The sequence below is a fragment of the Enhydra lutris genome, unplaced genomic scaffold (genome assembly GCF_002288905.1).
Source record: "Enhydra lutris kenyoni isolate GAN:26980312 unplaced genomic scaffold, ASM228890v2 scaffoldscaffold78, whole genome shotgun sequence".
In the NCBI taxonomy this organism is placed as follows: Eukaryota; Metazoa; Chordata; class Mammalia; order Carnivora; family Mustelidae; genus Enhydra; species Enhydra lutris.
Window position 1 is genome coordinate 1,517,016 of NW_019154162.1, and position 18,428 is coordinate 1,535,443.

Here is an 18,428-nt window from a genome sequence, read left to right on the forward strand (position 1 = left end):
GAACAGACACTTCTCCAATGAAGACATACAAATGGCTATCAGACACATGAAAAAATGCTCATCATCACCAGCCATCAGGGAGATCCAAATTAAAACCACATTGAGATACCGCCTTACACCAGTTAGAATGGCCAACATTAGCAAGACAGGAAACAACGTGTGTTGGAGAGGATATGGAGAAAGGGGAACCCTCTTACACTGTTGGTGGGAATGCAAGCTGGTGTAGCCAATTTGGAGAACAGTGTGGAGATTGCTTAAGAAATTAAAAATAGAGATTCCCTATGACCCTGCAATTGCACTACTGAGTATTTACCCCAAAGATACAGATGTAGTGAACAGAAGGGCCATCTGTATCCCAATGTTCATAGCAGCAATGGCCACGGTCGCCTAACTGTGGAAAGAACAAAGATGCCCTTCAATGGATGAATGGATAAAGAAGATATGGTCCATATGCACTATGGAGTATTATGCCTCCATCAGAAAGGATGAATCCCCAACTTTTGTAGTAACATGGACGGGACTGGAAGAGATTATGCTGAGTGAAATTAGTCAAGCAGAGAGAGTCAATTATCATATGGTTTCACTTATTTGTGGAGCATAACAAATAACATGGAGGACATGGGGGGATGGAGAGGAGAAGGGAGTTGAGGGAAATTGGAGGGGGAGATGAACCATGAGAGACTATGGACTCTGAAAAACAATCTGAGGGTTTTGGAGGGGTGGGGGAGTGGGAGGTTGGGGGAGCCTGTTGGTGGGTATTATGGAGGGCACATATTGCATGGAGCTTGGATGTGGTGCATAAACAATGAAATCTGTTACACTGAAAAGAAATTAATTTTAAAAAATTAGATTAAAAAAAACAACAACACATTTATTCTTCCTATCCGTGAACATGGGATCTCTTTCTATTTGTGTCTTTTTCTGTTTCTTTCATCAAAGACGTATGTTTTTCAGTTCTCCTCTTTGATTAAATTTATCCTAAGTGTTATGTTGTTTTTTGATGGCATTGTGAATGGGTAAGTTTTTTTTTAATTTTTCAGATATTTTGTTGTTATTGTATAAAATTCAACTGATTTCTCTATGTTGGTTTTATATCCCACCACTTTATAAAATTTGTGATTACCTCCAAAAGATACTTGGCTGAGCTTTTAGGATTCCATTATAAAATATCATATTTTCTGCAAATAATGATAATTCTACTTCTTCCTTTCCAATTTGATTTTTTTTTAAATTTCTTTATTTCGCCTGATTGCTATAGTTGGGATATCTAGTACTATGATAAATATGAGTGATGATTGTGTACACCCTTGTCTTTCTAAATCTTGGAGAAAACTTCAAACTTTCATCATTGAGTATAATGTTCGCTGTGGCTATGACAAAGATAGCCTTTATATGTTGAGGAATCTTCCTTGTATATCCAACCTGTTGAGATTCTTTATCATGAAAATATGTTGAATTTTATATATTTTTTCTTCATCTATTAAGATAATCATATGAATTCTATTTTTTATTCTATTTATACAAATGCATCACATTGTCTGATACATGAATGCTGAACCTTCTTTGGATTCCAGAGATAAATCTGGCTTGATCATGGTGTATGATCATTTAAATGTGCTGCTGAAGTCAATTTGCTAAAACTTTATTGATAATTTTTGCATTCAGATTTATTAAGGGTGTTATTCTGTTATTTTCTTATAATATTCTTATCTGGCTTTGATACCAAGATAGGACTGGCCTTGCAAAATGATATTATGGGATTTACCTTTTCCTCATTTTTTTTAGAAGAATTTGGAAAGGATTTACATTATATCTTTTTTTTTTTTTAATAATCCATAATTGAAAACATTTATTCCTGGGCTTTTTTGTGTTAAAAAAATTTTTTTGACTGCTATTTTAATCCCCTTACTTGCTATTGGTGTGTTCAGATTTTCTATTTATTCATGATTTAGTCTTGGTAGATTATATGTATCTAAGAATGTATTCCTTTATTCTGGTTTATCTTGTTTGTTGACATATAATTGTTCATGGTTGTCTCATAATCCTATGTATTTATGTGAAATCAGTTGTTATTTCTCCTTTTCCACTTCTGGTTTTACCCATTTGGACTCCCCCTCCCACACACACACACACACTTTTTTGAGTTAATCTACCTAAGGTTTTGTCAATTTTGCTTTCTATTCAATAAATCAGGTTTTAGGTGTTTTTTTATTTGTTTGTTCTTGTTTGTTTGTTTTTGGTTGATTTTCTATTGTTTTTCTGGTCTCTAATTTATTTCCATTCTGATCTTACTTGATTCCTTCCTTCTGCTTTTTTTGGGCTTAATTTGTTCTTTCAATTTTCTAATTTCTTGAAAATAAGTGTGGTTTGTATTTGAGATTTTTCATTTTTCTTAATATATGCCGCAATCATTATAAACTTCCCTCTAAGAACTGCTTTTGCAGCACCCTATAGGTTTTGGTGTGTTGCATTTTAATTCTCACTTGTTTCAAGACATTTTAAAATTTCCCTTTTGATTTATTCTTTGACCCTTTGGTTTTTTAGAATGTGATGTTTCTTTTTACATTGGGACTTTCCCTAGTTTTCTTCTTGTTGTTGAATTCTAGTTTCTTAGCATTGTGTTCAGATGAGATACTAGGTATTATTTTAATCTTCTTAAATTTATCGACTGGTTTTATGGCCAAATGACCTATATGGAAATTGTCCCATGTGTGCTTAAGAAGAATATGTGTTATGTTCCTGTTATGTGGAATGTTGTATATACATCTCTTAGATCCATTTGGTTCAAGTCCAAGGTTTCCCTGTTGGTTTTCTGTCTGAATGATCTATCCATTTCTGAAAGTGGGCTATTGAATTCCCCTATTATTATTATATTTTTGTCCATTGTTTCCTTTAGATTAGTTGGTATTTGCTTAATATATGCAAGTGCACCAATGTTAGGTTTATGCATATTTACCACTGATATATCTTCTTGATGAGTTAACCCCATTTTCATTATAATGACAATATAATAATCTTTTGCTATTGGGGCTTGAAGTATATTTTTTCAGACATAAATATAGCCATTTTCATGTGTTTTTGGTTTTCACTTGCATGGTATATTTTTTCATCTCTTTGCTTTGACCCTATATAGTCCATTAAAGTGGAATGAGTCTCTTGCAGACAGAATAAAGACTTGAATCTTTGTTTTTAATCATACAGCTAATCTGTGTTTTTTGATTAGAAAACTAATCCATTATATTTAGAGTAACTATTGCTATATAAGGGTTATTAATGCCCTTTTAATTATTGTTTTCTTGCCATTTTGCTGTTCCAGTATTCCTTTTATCCTCTCTTTCTACCTGCATTGGTGAATTGGTGATTTTCTGTAGTGTTGTACTATGATTCTCTTCTCACCTTTTTGAATCTACTACAGTTTTCTTTTTTTCTTTTTGTTACCATGATGCTTACTTTTAAGTATATTATAAATATAACATCTTATGTTGATGGAAGCTTAAATTTGATTGCATACAAATGATGTATCCATATACTCTCCCAATTTATACTTTTGATGTCATAATTTCCTTTTTTAAATAATTTGTATTCATTATCAAAATATAGTAGATACAGACATTTTTAATTCTCTTTTCCTTTAACCTTATACTATGGTTAAGTATTCATTACAGCATTCTATTATAGAATTGGAGTTTACTAAATTTTACTACATGCTTTTCACTTTTACCAGTGTGTTGTATATTTTTGTGTGTTTTCATGTTACTAATTAGCATCTTTTAAAGTCACCTTGAAGAATTTCTTTCTGCAGTTCTTATAAGGCAGAAATAGTGGTGATAAACTCCAAGCTTCTTGGCTGGGAAAGTCTTTATTTCTCCTCCATATCTAATGAATAACTTTGTCAGATAAAATATTCTTAGCTAGAATTTTTTTTTTTTTTTTTACATTCAGCCCTTTGAAAGTAAGTCACTCCATTTTCTCTTGACCTGTAAGGTTTCTGCTAAGAAATCTCCTGATAGATTAATGGGGGTCCTTTGTGGTTACAATTTTATTTCTCTTACTGTTTTCAGGATAATTTTATCTTTGATTTTGACATTTTTATTATAATGTGCCTTGGAGAAGATCATTTTGGATTAAAATAATGAGAAGGTCTATTAACTGCATAAATTTGGATGTCCAAATCTCTCCCCAGGTTTGGGAAGTACTCAGCCACTATTTCTTTCAATGAAATTTTTGCCCCCTCTCTTTCTTTTCTCCTTCTAGAGCACTAATAATTCTGACATTTTTCTTTTAATGGTGTTCCATGATCATGTAGACCTTCTTCACTCTTTATCATTCCTTTTTCTTTGTTCTCCTCTTATTGAGTAATTTCTAGGTGTCAATTCTCTAACTCACTGATTCTATCTTTTGTTTGATCTATTTTGCTTCTGATGCTTTATATTGTATTTTTCTTTTTAGTTATTTAATTCTTCAGCTCTTCTTCAGAATTTCTGTTTGGTTCTTTTATATGATTTCTAACTTTGTTAAATTTCTTATTTTTTTCATGTATTTTACTTTGATTTTGTTGAATTGTTTTTCTGTATGTTTGTTATAGCTCACTGAGTTTCTCAAGACAGCTATTTTGAATTACTGCTTAAATGCACTGCAGAGTTCTGTTTATTGGGTTCTTTGCTGAAAAATTATTGTTATCTTTTGGTAATGCCATGTTTCTTTCATTCAGCATGTTCCTTGGAGTTTTGTGTTGCTATTTTTATATTTGAAGTAACTGTCACCTTCCTCAATATTTACTAACTGCCTTCATGGGGGAGATACTTTTGGTTGGTCCTGCATTTATCTGAAGCTTTCTCTGGTTTATTATCAATACACCTGTTCCTATGCTTTTTGCTCCCTCTTGTGGCAGAATATTTAAGCCTGGATGTCTGGAAATCCCTCTTTTTCCAAAGGTGGTGCTAGAGCTTAAGTTAAAGTTTACTCCCTTGCCTGTTTTCTGTATCCAGTTCCTCTTTTACTGGTGCTTGTTCTTTCTCACTACCACCTTGAAAAATCACAAAAAGAGCTGGCCACATAGTGAGGGGAATGTGTGAGTTTGACACATGTGGTATTGGGGGGAGCCTCTGGGCCATTTGGGAGAATACTCTTTTCCCAACAGCACATGGTCAGGTTTCCTGCTGGGGTCCTGAACATGGTCAGCAACAACTGGATCCCTTTAATGTCCTTTCATGTTTGTATTTGCCTTTTCCCTCAATTTCTCCCTCCTCCCAGTTATGGAGATTTCAACTCAATACTCTGATAGAAAAAGTTTTCTCTAGCAGTGTCCTGCATAGTTGGGGAAGTAAAGCAGTTGCTCACAGTCTCCCTTCCCCCAACAAGAGATGTTACCACAGGCTAGTTTAGCTCACACTGTGCCACCATGGGGTATGGAACCTGCTGGAAAAGTTGCTTTTACCTTCTCCAGTGCATCCAAACTTTTTTTGTGTTTTGGGTTTTTGTCATTGTCTTGTTTTGGTTTTGGTCTCCAACAGAGTACTGGAATCTCTCTTCTTGAAACAGGGACCTTGTGAAGGCTGTCTCCTCTGGGTTATTGGCTTAAGTCAGTGCTTTCTAGGAGCTTCCTCTCTGTAGCTGAGAGGGGATGAAGCCTAGTCATAAAGTCTTGATATTCCCCAGCCTGTACTGATATCTGTCTGTCTATCATCTGATGCACAGGTGAGTAAGATTCCTCTTGTCTTCATTGTTGTATGGTGCCACAAAAAATTCCCACAAGGGCACCTTTGTTCATGGATGAATGATGAATTTTAGTTGTTAAAAGGAGGAACAAAAAGGAAGGATGTCTTAGGCTGTCATGATGTTGACATTGATTTTTTTTTTTTTTTAATTGAGTAGGCTCCAGTCCTGGTGTGGCCCAGTGTGGCTCAATGTGGGTCTTGAACTCACAACACTGAGATCAAGATCAGAACGGATATCAAAAGTTGGATGCTTAACCTACTGAGCCACCCAGGCACCCCCTGACATTGATTTTCAATTTGACTATTTCTCTATTTATATAATTATCCCTAAGTAAAATTCATTTCCTAATTTGACCCACATGGTTACTCTAAAATTTACTTCAAAATATCATATATGATTTCTTACTAAAATTAATTTTAAAAAATATTGCCAAGCTTCTTAACTCTTTATATTATTTTCTGAACACATGAAACTGGGTGCTAGAGTACATGGTCTATATAATATCTAGCAAGATGTGTAGCAGTAGTAAATTTATTAAATAACTTCAGGGTACTTTTAAACTGTTAGAGGGCAGTGTGAGAGTTCCAAAAATTTAGAGAATGTGTTGTTGGAAAGAATGCATAGAATAAAGAGAATTAGATCCCCATTAAATCTCCATTACTAGTAGAATGTTATATACCTAATAAGCTTGAGTTTTAAAAACTTTTATGAATTATTTAAATATAGCAAAGACATAAAGAGAAAATAAGAAAACTCCTGACTCATTGTCAGCTTTTTTTTTTTTTTTTAATTTAACATAGAGACAGATCATGAGTAGGCAGAGAGGTAGGCAGAGAGAGAAGGAAGCAGGTTCCCTACTAAGCAGAGAGCCCAATGTGGGACTCAATCCCAGGACCCTGGGATCATGACCTGAGCCAAAGGTAGAGGCTTTAACCCACCGAGCCACCCAGGTACCCCATTGTCAGCTTTATAAGTAAAGTATTTTATTATTAACCTAGTTGTGATACTTAATACCCTTGTAGGTTGCACCAATTTCAATCATCCTCCTTTCCAGTGACTACCAAGATCCTGAATTTGATTTTACTATTCCCAAGTATATGTATGTGTATCTTATCAAATATATAAATATGTTCATATATATAATAATATATGAGAAAACTATGTGTTATATGTCTTGTTTTGCATGTTAATCTAAGTGGTTAGTTACTGTATGTATTTTTACCACTTGTTTTTTTCAACCAATAGATTTGTCAAATTCTCCATGTTAACATTTGTTACTCCAGTGTTTCTAGAATCACCGGCTGGTAGTGTTTCAGTGTACAAGTAAACCACAATTTATTCATTCTTCTGCTGATGAGCATATGGTTGTGTTACTGTGTATATATTATATACATGCATATATACATATATTTCTTTATACACACATACACAGAAAACACTTTCATGGAATTATATAAATCATGGTATGTGACTCTTCATAAATATATGAGAAATTCTCTAGGATATATGTATTTAAGAGTAAAATTGCTAAGCAGTAGGACATATGTACACTATCAACTTCAATATGAAAAACTAAATTGCTATTCAAAGTAATTGTAACACAAAACTCTCTGTAATTACATTAACAAGGGAATTATACAAACACTCTTATTAATATACATCCTCATCTAGACCTGGTGTCTGTTCTCCAACCCACCATTCAAAAACAGAACAAGAATGTGAACTGGTGGCTCACTGTAGTTTTAACTTGTTTTCTCTATGCTTTTATTTTCATAATTTTATTGTTACTTCAAATTTCATTTCTGTTAATTACCCTTTCACAATTTTTTTCTATTGGGCTGCTTTTCCTTATTTGTAGTTTTTAAATTAATTTTGGATAGAGATCCTTCATATAATACATTTGCTGCAAATAACTTCTTATAGTATATGGCTTATCATGTCACTTTTAGTATTTTTGGTTGTACAGAAATTTATACATATTAATTAGATATATTTATCAAATTTTCTTCCATAGTTTGTGATTTTGATTAATTTGATTATTTTTTCTCTGTAATAAGATAATAAATATATTTTCATAATTTTCCTCTATTTTTTAAATTTTTTTCCCAATTTGGATTTTACTTAATCTTTAATTTATTTGTGTAGATTATCTGAAAGATTCAATTATGCTTTATCAAGCATAATTTTTGAATATTCCATCTTTTTTCTCAATCATTTACAAAACCATTTAAGTTGTTTAACAAATTTTCATAAATACATATGTCCATTTCTTGCCTATTATTTGTTTTCATTGGGTTATCAATCCCAGTATCAAAAGCATATTATTATAACTTTAGCTTGTTTCTTCACAAAATTCTGTAACTAATATTTTTTCACATCTTTATGATTCATAATTTACATACTATAAAATTCATCAATTTAAAATGTACCTTTTGAGATTTTTGGTATATTCACAGAGGTATACAACCATCACTACAATCTAAGTTTAGAACAATTTCAGCACCTCATTAAAAAACCCTGTAACAGTAACAGTCACATTCAATTCCTTGAAACTCACAAGGCCATAGACAAACATTAATCTCACATTCAATTCCTTGAGATCCACAAGGCCAAAGACAAACACTTATCTACCTTCTGTCTCAATAGACTTGCCTTTTATGGGTAATGTTAAGTGAAATCATACCACGTTTGGTCTTTGTGTCTGGTTATTTTACTTCATATAACGTTTTCAAGGTTCATCAATGTTGTAGCAGATTTTAATTCTTCATTATTTTTATTACTAAATAATATTTTATTATATGGATATATTATATATTGTTTAGCTATTCATCAGTTGATGGACATGTGGGTTATTTTTCACCTTTTTGGTTGTTCCACATAATACTGCTGCCTTGAATAGTCTTGATTTTTTTATTTTTTACATACAATTTATAAATTCTTTCTAATGTTCCATAAAATATCCTGGAAGACATTGTAATTAAATCTAATTTTAATGTGAGGGTAATTAACATATCTACACTTTTGGATCTTTTATAAAAAATATATACACCCACACACATATACATATACACAATGTACACATTACTTATTCCTCTTCAATTAAGGTTATGCACAGATCTTATTAGATTTATTCCTAGGAGATTTTATTTCATTACCTTTACATATAGGACTCTTAAAAGGATATATTCTATGAGTTGATAAAAATATTTAATTAATTTTTATGTATTGATCTTATATCAAGCAAAATTGCTGAATTGTATACTATATATTTGCCTTTAAAATACCTCTATTTATATATGGGAAATCATACTGTATTCAATTAATGACAGATTTATCTCTTTCTTTGACATTTTCTTCCTGTTATTTATTTGTTAGTCTTCTGGTCTGATCAGAGTTCCCATTTCTATACTGATAAAAGATATAAGAAGTAATGTATTTTTATCTTTGAATTTAAAGTTACAACTTCTGATGTTGTAACTACAACTTAATGTTGTAGGCATGATACATGACATGCAGACAATCTCTATCATGTAAAAGAAATCTTTTACTATTCGTTTTCAGGTTTTTAAAACAAATGTGTTTTGTAATAGATCATATAATATTTTCTACATCTCTCCAGATTAATCTCCCACTTTAATTAATAAAGTGATAAAGAATATCAACAGACTTTATGTTATGAAATTATTGTATTCCTAGAAAGTTGACTTTGTCATATGATATTATTATTATACACTTACTGGATTTTGTTTGCTGAACAGTTTAGAAATGTTCACATCTATATTCATAAATGAAAATAGCATGCAAATATAGTAGTTGGCTGTTTTTTATGAAGACTACAGTGACTCCAGAAGATTTTGGGAGAATTCTTTATCTTTTAGCTATCTTATAGCACTAAGAGTCCAATAATATTGCCATTATCTGATATTTCAGCTTCACTTATAAAATACTATGGACTTATTGGGGGAAATTTTATTATCTTTAATGTCTACATGTCTTTTCATATCATTTATTCATACTGAGCATATTTCAGTGACTATATATTTTTTAAACATTGTCCCTTTTGGTAGTTTTCAAATGTATTGCTATATATTTTTTAATTTTTTTTAAGATTTTATTTATTTATTTGACAGACAGAGATGACAAGCAGGCAGAGAGGCAGGCAGAGAGAGAGGGGGGAGAAGCAGGCTCCCTGCTGAGCAGAGAGCCCGATGCGGGGCTCAATCCCAGGACCCTGGGATCATGATCTGAGCCGAAGGCAGAGGCTTTAACCCACTGAGCCACCCAGGCGCCCCTGTATTGCTATATTTTTTAGATTAGGCATGTCTTGTTATTATTTTTAATACTTAGTATAGTTAAACATATGTCCCCTTTAATACATAACATTATTTGTGTGTGTTTGTGTGTATAATTTTTTTTGTCTCTCACTATTATTTTTTAGCCATTATGTCAGAAGTTTGCTATTTTACTAGTCTTTTCAAAGAAATGTAGAAACTTTGGGCTTTGTTTATCATTTCCATTTTATAATTATTTTGCTAAAGTTATTATACAAGAAAAATGAAGTAGAAATTCCAGAAAATGTCCCTACTGAGCTAATGTAATAAAGCAAAAGCAACGTTTGATCCCATGACAAACTTCATAAATTAGACCACTATCAGTGATTTTAGTTGCAAGAATACAGGTCTCCGTCAAAACATGGTCAGGATCCCTGGGTGGCTCAGTGGGTTAAAGCCTCTGCCTTTGGTTCAGGTCATGATCCCAGGGTCCTGGGATTGAGCCCCACATTGGCTCTCTGCTTGGCAGGGAGACTGCTTCCCCTGCACCTCTCTCTGCCTGCCTCTCTGCCCACTTCTGATCTCTGCCTGTCAAATAAATAAATAAAATCTTTAAAACAAACAAACAACTATGGTCAGTTTGCTTTCATTACCCTCAAAAATCTATTGTTAGGAAACTAAACTTGTTACTATAACTTATAAGTTGTAACACCAGTAGCATGGAATGTACCTATACCAGGAACATATCAGTATACCATCTGGTCTTTGGTATGAAACTACTGATATGGTAAATACATTTTAATTCTGATCTTCACTATCAAAGAGTATCAATAGCAGATTGCATTTAAGTGTGAAAGATGACAGCACACACTATTTGTCTTGTCCCAGGGCTATGTCCATTGTCTTCCTCTCAGTCACAATATTGTCCACAAGTATAAAACAAACAACTGATTATCAAGGGTATCAAAAAGACTAATAAAGATAATTAAATCAATATTAGTCATAAAAATTCAAATTAAAACTATAATTTAAAAGACAGCCTAAAAATAAAATAGACCAGAAAGGAGCAGAGACAATATACAGTAATAGTCACCTGACAGGCAATACAATGTCACTAAATTCATATCTTTCAATAGTTACCCTGAATGTAAATGGGCTAACTGCCCCAATTAAAAGATACAGTGTATCAAAATGGATTAAAAAAACAAGACTCATTAATATGCTATCTGCAAGAAACTAATTTTAAACCCAAAGACACCTCTGGATTGAAAATGAAGGGATGAAAAACATTTACCATGCTAAGGGACATCATAAGAAAGCTGGGTGGAAATCTTTATATCAGACAAATTAGATTTTAAACTAAAGAGTATAAAAGATGAGGAAAGACACTATATCATACTTGAAGTGTCTATCCAACAAGAAGATCTAACAATTTTAAATATCTATGCCCCTAACTTGGGAACAACCAATTATATAAGCCAATTAATAAACAAATTGACAATAATACAGTAATAGTAGGGGACTTTAACACCCCCTCACTGAAATGGATAGATCATCTAAGCAAAAGATCAACAAGAAAATAAAGGGTTTGAATGACCCACCAGACCAGATGGACTTCACAGATATATTCACAACATTCCAACCCAAAGCAACAGAATACACATTCTCCTCTAGTGCACATGAAATGTTCTCCAGAATAGATCACATACTGGGTCAAATATCAGGTCTCAACTGATACATAACCCTGCATATTTTCAGACCATAATGCTTTGAAAGTAGAACTCAATAACAAGACGACAGTTGGAAAGAACTCAAATACATGGAGGATAAAGAGCATCTATAAAAGAATGAATGGGTCAACCAGGAAATTAAGGAAAATTTTTAAAAATTCATGGAAACAAATTAAAATGAAAACACAACTATTCAAATCACTGGGATACAGCAAAGGCTATCCTAAGAGGAAAGTATATAGAAATAAAAGCCTTTCTCAAGAAACAAGAAAGTTCTCAAATACCTCAAATACCTCAAAAACTTAAACTTACACCTTTAGGAGCTGGAGAAAGAAGATCAAATAAAGCCTAAACCCAGGAGAAGAAATAAAGATCAGAGCAGAAATCAATGAAATAAAAACTAAAACAAACCAATCAAAAACCAACCAAACAACAACAAAGACAAAAACACAAAACACAAAAAAACAACAACAAAAACAACAACACAAAATCACACAAAAACAAAAAGATCAATTAAAGTAGGAGCTGGTTCTTTGAAAGATTTAATAAGGTTGATAAGCCCCTGGTTAGAATTATTAAAAACAAAAGAGAAAGGACCCATATAAATAAAATCATGAATGAAAGAGGAGCGATCACAACCAATGCCAAAGAAATACAAACAATTTTGAGAAAATACAAACAATTTTAAGAAAATATTGGGAAATATGCCAACAAATTAGACAATCTGGAAGAAATGGGTGCATTCTGAGAGACCTATAAACTACCAACACAGAACCAGGAAGAAATAGAAGACCTGAAGAAACACATAACTAGTAAGGATATTGAAGTAGTAATTTAAAATCTCCCAACAAACAAGAACCCAGGGCCAGACAGCTTCCCAGGGGATTTCTACCAAACATTTAAAGAGGTAGTAATACCTATTCTGCTGAAACTGTTTCAAAAAATAGAAATGGGAGGAAAACTTTCAAACTCATTTTATAAGGCCAGCATTACCTTGATCCCACAACCAGACAAAGACCCCATCAAAAAGAAGAATTACAGACCAATATCCCTGATAAACATGGGTGCAAAAATTCTCACCAAAATACTAGCGAATAGGGTCCAACAGTACATTGAAAGGATTATTCACTACAACCAAGTGGGATTTATTCCTGGGCTGCAAGGCTGGTTCAACATCCACTAATCAATCAAATTGATTCAATATATTAACAAAATAAAGGGCAAGTACCATATGATACTCTCAATAGATGCAGAAATAGCATTTGACAAAGTACAGCATCCTTTCTTGACCAAAACTCTTCAAAGTGTAGGGATAGAGGGTACATATCTCAATATCCTCAAAGCCATTTATGAAAAACCCACAGCGAATATCATTCTCAATGGGGAAAAACTGAAAACTTTTCCCCTAAGGTCAGGAAAACAACAGGGATGTCCACTATCACCATTGCTGCTCAACATAGTACTAGAAGTCCCAGCTTCAGCAATCAGACAACAAAAAGAAATAAAAGGCACCTGAATTGGCATTGAGGAAGTCAAACTCTCACTCTTTGCAGATGATATGATACTTTATGTGGAAAACCGAAAAGACCCCACCCCAAAACTGCTAGAACTCATACAGGAATTCAGTAATGTGTCAGGATAGAGAATCAATGCACAGAAATCCATTGCATTTGTATGAACCAATAACAACACAGAAGAAGGAGAAATTAAGGAGTGGATCCCATTTACAATTGCACCCCAAACCATAAGATACCTAGGAATAAATCTAACCAAAAAGGCAAAGAATCTGTACTCAGAAAACTATGAATACTTATGAAAGAAATTGAGGAAGACACAAAGAAATGGGAAAAAAAAATTCCACACTCAGGTTTTGGAAGAATAAATATTGTGAAAATGTCTAAGCTACCTAGAGCAATCTACACAATTAAAGCAATTCCTATCAAAATACCGTCAACTTTTTTTGAAAGAAATTTTGACAAATAGTCCTGAAATTTGTATGGAACCAGAAAAGGCCCCCAAAAGCCAGAGGAATATTGAAAAAGAAAACCAAAGCTGGTGGCATCACAGTTCTGGACTTCAAGCTCTATTATAAAGCTGTAATCAACAAGACAGTTCGGTACTGACACAAAAAACAGACACATAGATCAATGGAACAGAATAGGGAGCCCAGAAATGGACCCTCAACTCTATGGTCAACTAATCTTCAACAAAGCAGAAAAGAATGTCCAGTGGAAAAATGACAGTCTCCTCAACAAATGGTGTTGGGGAAGTTGGAAACTGGGCCATTTCCTTAGACCACACCCAAAAATAGACTCAAAGTGGATGAAAGACTTCAATGAGAGCCAGGAATCCCTCAAAATCCTTGAGGAGAACACAGGGAGAAACCTCTTTGACCTCAGCCACAACTTCTTCCTAGAAACATCTCCAAAGGCAAGGGAAGCAAGGGCAAAAATGAACTATTGGGACTTGATGAAGACAAAAAGCTTTTGCACAGCAAAGGAAACAGTCAACAAAATCAAAAGACAATGGACAGAATGGAGAAGATATTTGCAAATGACATATCAGATAAAGGGTTAGTATCCCAAATCTATAAAGAACTTATTAAACTCAATGCCCAAAGAAAAAAATAATCCAATCAAGAAATGGACAGAAGGCATGAACAGACACTTCTTCAAAGAAGACACACAAGGGGCGCCTGGGTGGCTCTGTGGGTTAAAGCCTCTGCCTTAGCTTGGGTCATGATCCCAGGGTCCTGTGATCGAGCCCCGCATCAGGCTGTCTGTTCGGCAGGGAGCCTGCTTTCCCCTCTCTCTCTGTGCCTGCCTCTCTGCCTACTTGTGATCTCTGTCTGTCAAATAAATAAATAAAATCTTAAAAAAAAAAAAAAGAAGAAGAAGAAGAAGAAGACACACAAATGGCCAACAGACACATGAAAATTTCTTCAACCTCAGTGGGCATCAAGAAATGTAAATCAAAACCTGAATTAGACACCATTTCACACTAGTCAGACGGCTAGAATTAACAAGTCAGGAAATGACAGGTGTTGGCGAGGATGTAGAGAAAAGGGAACCCTCCTACACTGTTGGTGGGAAGGCAAGCAAATGCAGGCACTCTGGAAAATAGTATAGAGGGTACCTGGGTGGCTCAGTTGGTTAGGCAACTGCCTTCAGTTTAGGATCAAGTCCCACATCAGGTTCTGCTTCTCTCTCTGACCTTCTCCCCTCTCATGCTCTCTGCCTCTCATTCTCTCTCTCTCTCTCTCTCTCTCACATAAATAAATAAAATATTTAAAAAGAAATAGAAAACAGTATGAAGGTTCCTCAGAAAGTTGAAAATAGAGCTACCCTAAAACGTAGCAATTGCACTACTGGGTATTTAGCCCAAAGATACAAGTTCAGTGAGCTGAAGGGACACATGTACCCCAGTGTTTATTGCAACAATGTCCACAATAAGCAAACTATTTGTATGGCCCAGATGTCCATCAACAGATGAATGGATAAAGAAGAAGTGGTGTATATACACAATGGAATATTATGCAGCCATCAAAAAATGAAATCTTACCATTTGCAACGATGTGGATGGAAATAGAGGGTATTCTGCTAAGTGAAATGAGTTAATCAGAGAAAGACAATTATCATACAATCTCACTGATATGAGGAATTTGAGAAACAAGATCATAGGGGAAGGGAGGGAAAAATGAAACCAGAGAGGGACACAAATCATAAGAGACTCTAAATCATAGGAAACAAACTAAGGTTTGCTGGTGTGGAGAGGGTTGGGAGTGATGGGGTGGCTGGGTGATGGACACTGGGGACTGTATGTGTTATGGAGTGTTCTGTGAATTGTGTAATACTGATGAATCACAGACCTGTACCCCTAAAACAAATAAAACATTATATGTTAATAAAAAGAAGTTAAAAAATCATAAAAATATAATTTAATACCATTTTTAGTCCATCAAATTGATAAAAGCTTAGATAGATTATGGAGCTGCTGATAATATTTTTACTCTTATTCATTGCTTGTGGAATTAATAATTGCCACAATGTTTTAAGGATTATCTCCCAGTACCCAAATTGATAATAATTATCAATAATTGTCAATAATAATTATCAATAGTAATAACAACAATAACAATAATAGTATGCTTTGACATGAGAATCATAGGTGTATGGATTAATTTTAAATAAATAAAAGGCCACATGAAATATATATGAATATACCTACAGTTATTTTTTTTTAAATATTTATTTATTTGACAGAGAGAGAGATAGCAAAAGCAGGAATACAAGCAGGGGCAGTGGGAGAGGGAGGAGCAGGCTTCCCACTGAGCAGGGAATCCAATGTGAGGCTCAATCCAAGGATCTTGGGATCATGACCTGACCCTAAGGCAGATGCTTAACGACTGAGCCACCCCGGCACCCCTACAGTGTTTTGTTTGTTTTTTTGTTTGTTTGTTTTTTAGATTTTATTTATTTATTTGACAGACAGAGATCACAAGCAGGCAGAGAAGTAGGTGGGGGGGGGGGGAACAGGCTCCCTGCCGAGCAGAGAGCCCAATGCGGGGCTTGATCCCAGGACCCTGAGATCATGACCTGAGCCGAAGGCAGAGGCTTTAACCCATTAAGCCACCGAGGCACCCGTGTTTTTTTAATTGCAAAATTGTTTGAGTGACAAGAACAAACAAAAATCTAAAAAATCTGAATATCCAACTATCTGATCTCTTATATAATAAAGTTAAGATACATCTGTAGTTATCACCTTATATAACTTCCCCCGTTGTATCACTAAGTAGAACAATTAGGCAATGGTAGTATTTAGCAATACAACCCTGTGTTAGAAAATAAAAACAGCATAAGGTTAGATGAAAGTTAGTAGATACACAAATTGTTCATTGTTAGCTTGAAGAAAGGTAGGATTATTGATTTTTTTTCTCTGTGTTTAAAATTTCTATAATAAGTTTGATTTATTTTATTTAAAAATAATTTATAAAAAAATGGCTGAGCAAACTTATGTTATGCACAATGTGCATTCAAATTGGATGCAAACTAAGTCCAGATCTCTTACCTCCTAGTTTACTGTATTTTCCTAGATACTCACTTTTTCCATCCTATTGTTGTATATAATTAAATACTGAGAAATTTCCATTTCAAAAAGAATGTTTCATGTATCAATTTTTTAATAACTCATAAAGTCTGGGGATAGTGTTTTTTTTGTCAGGGAATAATTTATGCATCCATCAAGGAAAGAATTCATTTATCTGTGAACTATGTAGAACAAAATTTGGAAAATATGAATAGACAAGAATAACCTCTAAGGATGCTGGAAAAACTCTGTTATAGTTCAGATTCTCAACCTTGTGTATTTCATTCCTAAGACAATCCTTGAACTGCTTCATAGAAACTGAGTATTTATGATTGCTCAATAGAATTAATAACTTGTATTAGATTTATGAAGAATGATGGCTATTAAGACAGAGCAGTAATGTCTATTTATAAAGAAAAACTCATCTTGAATGAAGCAAGGAAGACTGAAAATGAAACTGGTGAAACAAGAGCTGAAGAGTCAACTAAAGAAATAATAACCATATGAAGGTTCAGATGTAGAAACCCTTAACAGGGTTAAGAGGAAATTTAAGATGCATCTCTAGTTTCTGCTCTCAACCCCAGGTTATAGTCTTCCTCCAGTTAGCATGGAAAAATGGAAGAGAATGGGATGGTTCAATGAATGGGGTCATTACCTACACACAATCTTTGCAAGCCGGAATAATCAAATGGCAAATAAAATAGAATGTACACACACTTAGAGTATTTCCCTGGTGCTCCCTAGAAGGTACTGACTTGTGTGAATGGAGCTGCAACAAAATGAAAGTCAGTTCATGGCTACTGAGGGAAGACATACAAATACAGGAAATGGACAATAAAATACTTTTAAAAAGTAAAATAAAAAAATAAAAGTGTCATGCTTAGAAATTTTTAGTAAAGTAACCCTGAAAGTGAGTTACAAATATATTCATAGAAATTTATGAAAAATATAAATATATATATATAATAATGTAAAAAGATGATTTTTTAAGAATGAAGAATGCTTACAATCAGAAATCAGTGTCATATACTATGCTAATAGACAGAAAAAACAAGACTCCAACATCATCTCACAGTTCAGAAAAGTATTTTGCTCAAATAAACAATCACTCAGGATGAAAATTTTTAGGAGATAATGAATAAATATTATCTTCTTAATTTGATCAATTATATCTCTCAAAAATTTATAGTGATCATCATAGTTCACAATGAGACTTTAAAATAATTTCCCATAGGATCAGGAACATGACTAGAGTCATGACTATCATGACTTCTATTAAACATTGTTCAAAGGGAACTGACTAATGGGATGGAAAGGAATGAAATTAAGGAACAAACAGAGGGAGAGAGAGATGAGGGGAGAAAGAGATAGAGAGGGAAGAGAAAGGTGTACTGGGTTTCTGTTGGAAGTCCAGCAAACAGAGATTACTATCATTCTCTTGATAGTAGTCCAGGGGTCAATTATCCCTGTGCCACCATGTTCAGGGGTAGAATTCTAAATTTTAAACTGGGTTTCCATATTATTATAAAAGTGTGCTATTGGAAGTTGGAGATAGAATATATTTTCCTTAACATTTTATTTAATAACAATTTAATTTATAACTCTTAAATATTTAGACATAGGA